The sequence below is a fragment of the Nycticebus coucang genome, chromosome 10 (genome assembly GCF_027406575.1).
Source record: "Nycticebus coucang isolate mNycCou1 chromosome 10, mNycCou1.pri, whole genome shotgun sequence".
NCBI lineage: Eukaryota > Metazoa > Chordata > Mammalia > Primates > Lorisidae > Nycticebus > Nycticebus coucang.
Window position 1 is genome coordinate 79,998,087 of NC_069789.1, and position 8,927 is coordinate 80,007,013.

Sequence of the window (8,927 nt, forward strand, 5' to 3'; positions counted from 1 at the left end):
ATTTGGATGGCAGACAAGATAAATAAAATGGAATTAGGAATCTGAGGAGAAATTCAAAAATTGTCTCAAGAATTTAATGAATTTAAAGACAAAACCACCAAAGACTTAGACACACTGAAGCAAGAACTTACAGCCCTCAAAGATATGAAAAATACAGTAGAATCCCTCAGTAACAGAATGGAGCAAGCAGAAGAAAGGATTTCTGACATTGAAGATAAAGTTTTCAAACGCTCCCAATCTCTCAAAGAGGAAGAGAAATGGAGAGCAAAAATGGATCACTCACTCAGAGAACTCTCAGATAATTCGAAAAAAAGCAACATAAGGATTATAGGAATTTCTGAGAACGATGATGTGGCCTCCAAGGGCACAGAGGCCCTTCTGCATGAAATTATGAAAGAAAATTTTCCAGACATGCCTAGAGAATCTGAAATTCAGATAGCAGACAGCTTCAGAACCCCAGCACGATTCAACCCCAATAAGTCATCCCCCAGACATATCATAATTAGTTTCACTAAAGTTAACATGAAAGAGAAGATTCTCAAAGCAGCCCAGCGAAAGAAAACTATAACGTACAAAGGTAAGAATATTAGAATAACTGCAGATCTCTCTGCTGAAACTTTTCAAGCCAGAAGAGGCTGGTCATCAACTTTTAATCTCCTAAAGCAAAAAAACTTTCAACCCAGGATCTTGTATCCAGCTAAACTGAGTTTCATCTATGATGGAGAAATTAAATACTTCAATGACATTCATATGTTGAAAAAATTTGCCATAAGTAAACCAGCTCTTCAGGATATTCTCAGACCTATCCTCCACAATGACCAACCCAATCCTATACCACAAAAGTAAACTCACTCAGAAACTTCGGATCAAACTCCAACTTCCACACTGGCGAAAGGATTAAAAATGTCCACTGGACCTTTGAAAAACTCGATACCCAAAATTCCACCAGACTTATCAATACTCTCCATCAATGTGAATGGTTTAAACTGTCCTCTAAAGAGGCATAGGTTAGCTGACTGGATACAAAAACTCAAGCCAGATATTTGTTGCATACAAGAGTCACATCTCAACTTAAAAGACAAATACAGACTCAGGGTGAAAGGATAGTCATCCATATTTCAGGCAAATGGTAATCAGAAAAAAGCAGGTGTTGCAATTTTATTTGCAGATACAGTAGGCTTTAAATCATCAAAAGTAAGGAAGGACAAGAATGGTCACTTCATATTTGTTAAGGGTAATACTCAATATGATGAGATCTCAATTATTAATATCTATGCACCCAACCAGAATGCACCTCAATTTATAAGAGAAACTCTAACAGACATGAGTAACTTGATTTCCTCCAGCTCCATAATCGTCGGAGATTTCAACACTCCCTTGGCAGTGTTGGATCAATCCTCCAGAAAGAAGCTGAGCAAAGAAATCTTAGATTTAAACCTAACCATCCAATATTTAGATTTAGCAGACATCTACAGAACATTTCATCCCAACAAAACTGAATACACATACTTCTCATCAGCCCACAGAACTTACTCCAAAATTGACCACATTTTAGGTCACAAGTCTAACCTCAGTAAATTTAAAGGAATAGAAATTATTCCATGCATCTTCTCGGACCATCATGGAATAAAACTTGAATTTAGTAACAACAGGAATCTGCATACCCATACAAAAACATGGAAGTTAAATAACCTTATGCTGAATGATAGCTGGGTCAGAGATGAGATTAAGAAAGAAATTGCCAATTTTTTGGAACAAAACGACAATGAAGACACAAACTATCAGAACCTCTGGGACACCGCAAAGGCAGTTCTAAGAGGGAAATTTATAGCACTGCAAGCCTTCCTCAAGAGAACGGAAAGAGAGGAAGTTAACAACTTAATGGGACATCTCACGCAACTGGAAAAGGAAGAACATTCCAACCCCAAACCCAGTAGAAGAAAAGAAATAACCAAAATTAGAGCAGAATTAAATGAAATTGAAAACAAAAGAATAATACAACAGATCAATAAATCAAAAAGCTGGTTTTTTGAAAAGGTCAATAAAATAGATAAACCTCTGGCCAACCTAATCAGGAAAAAAAGAGTAAAATCTCTAATATCATCAATCAGAAACAACAAAGACGAAATAAGCACAGACTCATCAGAAATCCAAAAAATCCTTAATGAATATTACAAGAAACTTTATTCTCAGAAATACGAAAATCTGAAGGAAATAGACCGATACTTGGAAGCACACCACCTTCCAAGACTTAACCAGAATCAAGTAGAAATGTTGAACAGACCCATATCAAGTTCAGAAATAGCATCAACTATACAAAACCTCCCTAAAAAGAAAAGCCCGGGACCAGATGGTTTCACGTCAGAATTCTACCAAACCTTTAAAGAGGAATTAGTACCTATATTACTCAACCTGTTCCAAAATGTAGAAAACGAAGGAAGACTACCCAACACGTTCTATGAAGCAAACATCACCCTGATCCCCAAACCAGGAAAAGACCCAACAAGAAAAGAAAATTATAGACCAATATCACTAATGAATATAGATGCAAAAATATTCAACAAGATCCTAACAAACAGAATCCAGCAACACATCAAACAAATTATACATCATGACCAAGTTGGTTTTATCCCAGGGTCTCAAGGCTGGTTCAATATATGTAAATCTATAAATGTAATTCAGCACATAAACAAATTAAAAAACAAAGACCATATGATTCTCTCAATTGATGCAGAAAAAGCTTTTGATAATATCCAGCATCCCTTCATGATCAGAACACTCAAGAAAATTGGTCTAGAAGGGACTTTTCTTAAACTGATAGAGGCTATCTACAGCAAACCCACAGCCAATATCATATTGAATGGAGTTAAATTGGAATCATTTCCACTCAGATCAGGAACCAGACAAGGCTGCCCATTGTCTCCATTGCTTTTCAACATTGTAATGGAAGTTTTAGCCACCGCAATTAGGGAAGAAAAGGCGATCAAGGGTATCCATATAGGGTCAGAAGAGATCAAACTTTTGCTCTTCGCAGATGATATGATTGTGTATCTGGAAAACACTAGGGACTCTCTACAAAACTCCTAGAAGTGATCAAGGAATACAGCAGTGTCTCAGGTTACAAAATCAACATTCATAAATCGGTAGCCTTTATATACACCAACAACAGTCAAATTGAAAAAGCAGTTAAGGACTTTATCCCATTCACAGTAGTACCAAAGAAGATGAAATATTTGGGAATTTACCTAACAAAAGACGTGAAAGATCTCTATAAAGAGAACTATGAAACTCTAAGAAAAGAAATAGCTGAAAATGTTAACAAATGGAAAAACATACCATGCTCATGGCTGGGAAGAATCAACATTATCAAAATGTCCATACTACCCAAAGCAATATATAATTTCAACGCACTCCCTATTAAAGCTCCACTGTCATATTTTAAAGATCTTGAAAAAACATTACTTCGTTTTATATGGAATCAGAAAAAACCTCAAATAGCCAAGACATTACTCAGAAATAAAAACAAAACAGGAGGAATCACACTACCAGACCTCAGACTTTACTACAAATCGATAGTGATCAAAACAGCATGGTATTGGCACAAAAACAGAGAAGTAGATATCTGGAACAGAATAGAGAACCAAGAGATGAATCCAGCTACTTACCGCTATTGGATTTTTGACAAGCCAATTAAAAACATTCAGTGGGGAAAAGATTCCCTATTTAACAAATGGTGCTGGGTGAAATGGCTGGCAACCTGCAGAAGACTGAAATTGGACCCACACCTTTCACCATTAACTAAGATAGACTCTCATTGGATTAAAGATTTAAACTTAAGACAAGAAACTATAAAAATACTAGAGGAGAATGCAGGGAAAACCCTTGAAGAAATTGGTCTGGGTGAGTATTTCATGAGGAGAACCCCCCGGGCAATTGAAGCAGCTTCAAAAATACACTACTGGGACTTGATCAAACTAAAAAGCTTCTGCACAGCTAAGAACACAGTAAGCAAAGCAAGCAGACAGCCCTCAGAATGGGAGAAGATATTTGCAGGATATATCTCTGACAAAGGTTTAATAACCAGAATCCACAGAGAACTCAAACGCATCAGCAAGAAAAAAACAAGGGATCCCATCGCAGGCTGGGCAAGGGATTTGAAGAGAAACTTCTCTGAAGAAGACAGGTGCACGGCCTTCAGACATATGAAAAAGTGCTCATCATCTTTAATCATCAGAGAAATGCAAATCAAAACTACTTTGAGATATCATCTAACTCCAATGAGACTAGCCTATATCACAAAATCTCAAGACCAGAGATGTTGGCGTGGATGCGGAGAAAAGGGAACACTTCTGCACTGCTGGTGGGAATGCAAATTAATACATTCCTTTTGGAAAGATATATGGAGAACACTCAGAGATCTAAAAATAGATCTGCCATTCAATCCTGTAATTCCTCTGCTGGGCATATACCCAGAAGACCAAAAATCACAACATAACAAAGATATTTGTACCAGAATGTTTATTGCAGCCCAATTCATAATTGCTAAGTCATGGAAAAAGCCCAAGTGCCCATCGATCCATGAATGGATTAATAAATTGTGGTATATGTATACCATGGAATACTATGCAGCCTTAAAGAAAGATGGAGACTTTACCTCTTTCATGTTTACATGGATGGAGCTGGAACATATTCTTCTTAGTAAAGTATCTCAAGAATGGAAGAAAAAGTACCCAATGTACACAGCCCTACTATGAAACTAATTTGGGACTCTCACATGAAAGCTATAACCCAGCTACAGCTTAACAATAGGGGGAAGTGGGAAAGGGAGGGGGGTGGGTAGAGGGAGGGGGATCGGTGGGATCACACCTGTGGTGCATATTACAGGGGTATTTGCGAAACTTGGTAAAGGTAGAATGTAAATGTTTTGGCACAGTAACTGAGTTAACGCCGGAAAGGCTATGTTAACCACTGTGATAAAAATGTGTCAAATGGTTTATGAAGTGAGTGTATGATACCCCATGATCATATCAATGTATACAGTTATGATTTAATAAAAAAAAACTTATCTTAATGAATAAATTTTAATAGAGATAAAAACAAAAGGTGAAGATAAAATTAACAGTCCAGCCACTAGGATCCCTCCAGTTCATGCCCTCAGAGTGCTAACTGAGAGAAAAAATGGCCGCTATAAGCACAGGGGTAGGGTTTCTCTCCAGAATGAATCAGCCAATGGTGGTGCAGGGATGCCAACCCAGTGAAGGTCCCTCCACACTCAAACCACTTGCAACAAAGAAGACAGATGTATGGTTTGGAGTTTTCCCTGCCTGGGTTTCATTCATCTGAACTGTGTTTCTGGAATACTAAGCACCAGGGATTCCTCCAGAGATGACTAATTTTTTTTTTTAATTGTTTCAGGGAGAGATAACTTTTTGTTCACAGAATTTGCTAAAATTTACTCAAGGAACTACAGAAATATTTTCACTTTTCTCAACAGTTAAATAATTTCTAACTTTAAAGAGAATTAGAATAGTAATTACCTGACTTTCAGTCAATATGGTGCCAAGAGTTTGTACTTTAACCACCATTCCTACAATACAAGGCAATAGAATTATAGATAAAATGTAACAATAAAAAATTTAAAATAAAGCTGTGCTTAAAATTAAGATTAAAACCTTTGGGCCTGGACAGCATCTGTGGCTCAGTGAGTGGGGCGCCGGCCCCATATACTGAGGGTGGCAGACTCGAACCTGGCCCTGGCCAAACTGCAACAAAAAATAGCCGGTCCCTGTGGTGGGCACCTGTAGTCCCAGCTACTCGGGAGGCTGAAGCAAGAGAATCGCCTAAGCCCAAGAGCTGAAGGTTGCTGTGAGCTGTGACATTACATCACTCTACTGAGGGTGCCAAAGTGAGACTCTGTCTCAAAAAAAAAAAAAAAAAAAAAAAGATTAAAACCTTCATGGAGCATAACTAAAAAGAAATAAAATATAGTAATTAGGGGTAGGGATGTAGGGTTGCTGGGTTCTGGGTAGGAGAATTGGCAGAAGTGACCAGGAGTATAATTCCTAAAGTGTAAGTGAAATAAAAATGAAATTTGCTAGAAAAAGATCCGCTCATAGTCTGTGACATGAGCTTATGTAAAGCTGCGTGCCCAGAATAGTTATAGAAGCAGGTACAGCCTCTCAACCAGGATGTGATCACAACAGGAAGAAATTAATAATTTAGAAGACACGGCTCGGTACCTGTAGCTCAAGCGGCTAGGATGCCAGCCACATACACCAGCGCTGACAGGTTCGAATCCAGCCCAGGCCCGCCAAACAACAATGACAACTACAACTTAAAAATAGCTGGGCATTGTGGCAGACACCTGTAGTCCCAGCTACTTGGGAGGCTGAGGCAAGAGAATCACTTAAGCCCAGGAGTTGGAGGTTGCTGTGAGCTGTGACGACACAGCACTCTACCAGGGTGACAGCTTGAGACTCTGTCTCAAAAATAAATAAATAAATAAAAATCTACAAGACCAACAGAAAAAAAGAGATCTCAAGGAAAAGCGGGTCCTCTGAAGATATTAATCAAAAAGAGAAAGTACTAGCAATAGCAGTAAAGCGAAACGGGAGAGGGTGCTAAAATACTATAAATGAAACAGAAGGCAAAATTATACTTATGGTAGAAGTTTTAAGACTAGAACAAATAATATTTTAATAAGTTAAACCACATGGTACTCATAAATTTAAAAACTTAGATGGAAAATTTTCTGGAAGAATATAAATCATCAGAATAGCCTCAAGAAGATAAAAATTCAAATCAATAACCACTAAAAATTTCTAATCTATTATTTAAAATCTTACCTCCTTACCCCCAAGACCTTAGGCATATGTGGTTTTATAAATAAATTGATCAAATCTTCAAAGAATAGATAATCCTTTTCTAATATGAACTATTCTAGAAAATAAAAAGATAGAAGGCAAGTTTTTTTTTTTTTGAGAGTCATTTTGTCACCCTCAGTAGAGTGCCGTCGCATGACAGTTCACAGCAACCTCCAGCTCTTGGGATTAGGCAATTCTCTTGCCTCAGCCTCCCAAGTAGCTGGGACTACAGGCCCCTGCCACATCGCCCAGCTATTTTTTTTGTTGCAGTTTGACCAGGGCCGGGTTCGAACTCGCCGCCCTCGGTATATGGGGCTGGCACCCTACTCACTATGGAACTAAACACAAGATTAACCTATAAAAATCAATAGATTTCTATATGACAGCAATAATCAATTTAAAATAGGTAATAGTCACATTAGCAATAAACCCTCTGTGATCTTTAGGGAGAAAATTCAACAAAAGATGAACAGAGGCGCTCTGGTCCTTCCGTTTGTCAGACAGCCGCTTCTTCTAGTGCAGCGCCAGCCGCATCCCCGAGGTACCATGGTGAAAGTGAAGGTCGGAATAAATGGCTTTGGTCGTATTGGGAGCCTGGTCACCAGGGCTGCTTTTAACTCTGGCAAGGTGGATATTGTCGCCATCAATAACCCTTTCATTGGCCTCAACTACATAGTCTACATGTTTCAGTATGATTCCACCCTTGGCAAATTCCATGGTACAGTCAAGGCTGAGAACGGGAAGCTTGTCATCAATGGAAATCCCATAACCATCTTCCAGGAGCGAGATCCCACCAAAATCAAATGGGGTGAGGCAGGCGCAGAATGTGTTGTGGAGTCCACTGGCATCTTTACCACCATGGAGAAGGCTGGGGCTCACCTACAAGGGGGGTGCCAAAAGGGTCATCATCTCTGCCCCTTCTGCTGATGCCCCCATGTTTGTGATAGGTGTGAACCACCAGAAGTAGGAAAACAGCCTCAGCATTGTCAGCAATACCTCCTGCACCACCAACTGCTGAGCCCCCTTGGCTAAGGTCATCCATGACAACTTCAATATCATGAAGGGACTCATGACCACTGTCCATGCCATCATTGCCACCCAGAAGACTGTGGATGGCCCCTCTGGGAAGTTGTGGCATGATGGTCACCGGGCTCTCCAGAACATCATCCCTGCCTCAACTGGCGTAGCCAAGGCTGTGGGCAAGGTCATCCCTGAGCTGAATGGGAAGCTTAGTGGCATGGCCTTCCATGTTCCCACTGCCAATGCATCAGTTGCGAATTTCATCTGCTGTCTGGAGAAGGCTGCCAAATACGATGATATCAAGAAGGTGGTGAAGCAGGCATCAGAGGGCCCCCTCAAGGGCATACTGGGTTACACCGAGCACCAGGTCATCTCCTCTGATTTCAACAGCAACACCCATTCTTCCACCTTTGATACTCGGGCTAGCATTGCCCTCAATGATCGCTTTGTCAAACTCATTGCCTGGTATGATAATGAATTTGGCTACAGCAACAGGGTGGTGGATCTTATGTCCCACATGGCCTCCAAGGAGTAAGAACCCCCAGACCACCAGCCACAGCCAGAGCACAAGAGGAAGAAAAAGGTCCTTAGCTGCTGGGGTGCCCCTGCCTATTCAGTCCCCCACCTCACTGAGAATCAACCCTCGACACAGTTCCCACACCAGACCCCCTAAAGAATGGGAGGGGCCTCAGGAGCCCCACCTTGTCATGTAACATCAATAAAGTTCCCTGAAGTAAAAAAAAAAGGAGGAACAGAATTTGTATAGAGAAAATTATAAAATGTCATTGAGGAATATGAAATAGAGCCTGATTAAAATGAAATAGATCAGATTTATGCTTATGGATGAAGATTATATCACCCCTATTGGGGTTTTAATCCATAAAAACCCCAATACAAATATTTTAAGGACCTTAGAAAAACTGAATCTAAAACTCATATGGAAGGGTCAAAGGCCCATGAATGGCCAAAATAATTCTGGGAAGGAAAAAAAATAAATAAGAAGGAAACAGAGGAGTAGCCAGACCAGTGAGCAGGACAAGTCAT

General features: G+C 39.7%; 1 pseudogene; it reads left to right on the plus strand.

The window, feature by feature from the left end:
* Window positions 1-7,409: 7,409 nt before the first annotated feature.
* LOC128596903 (glyceraldehyde-3-phosphate dehydrogenase-like) lies at window positions 7,410-8,419 on the plus strand (annotated as a pseudogene).
* Window positions 8,420-8,927: the final 508 nt, after the last annotated feature.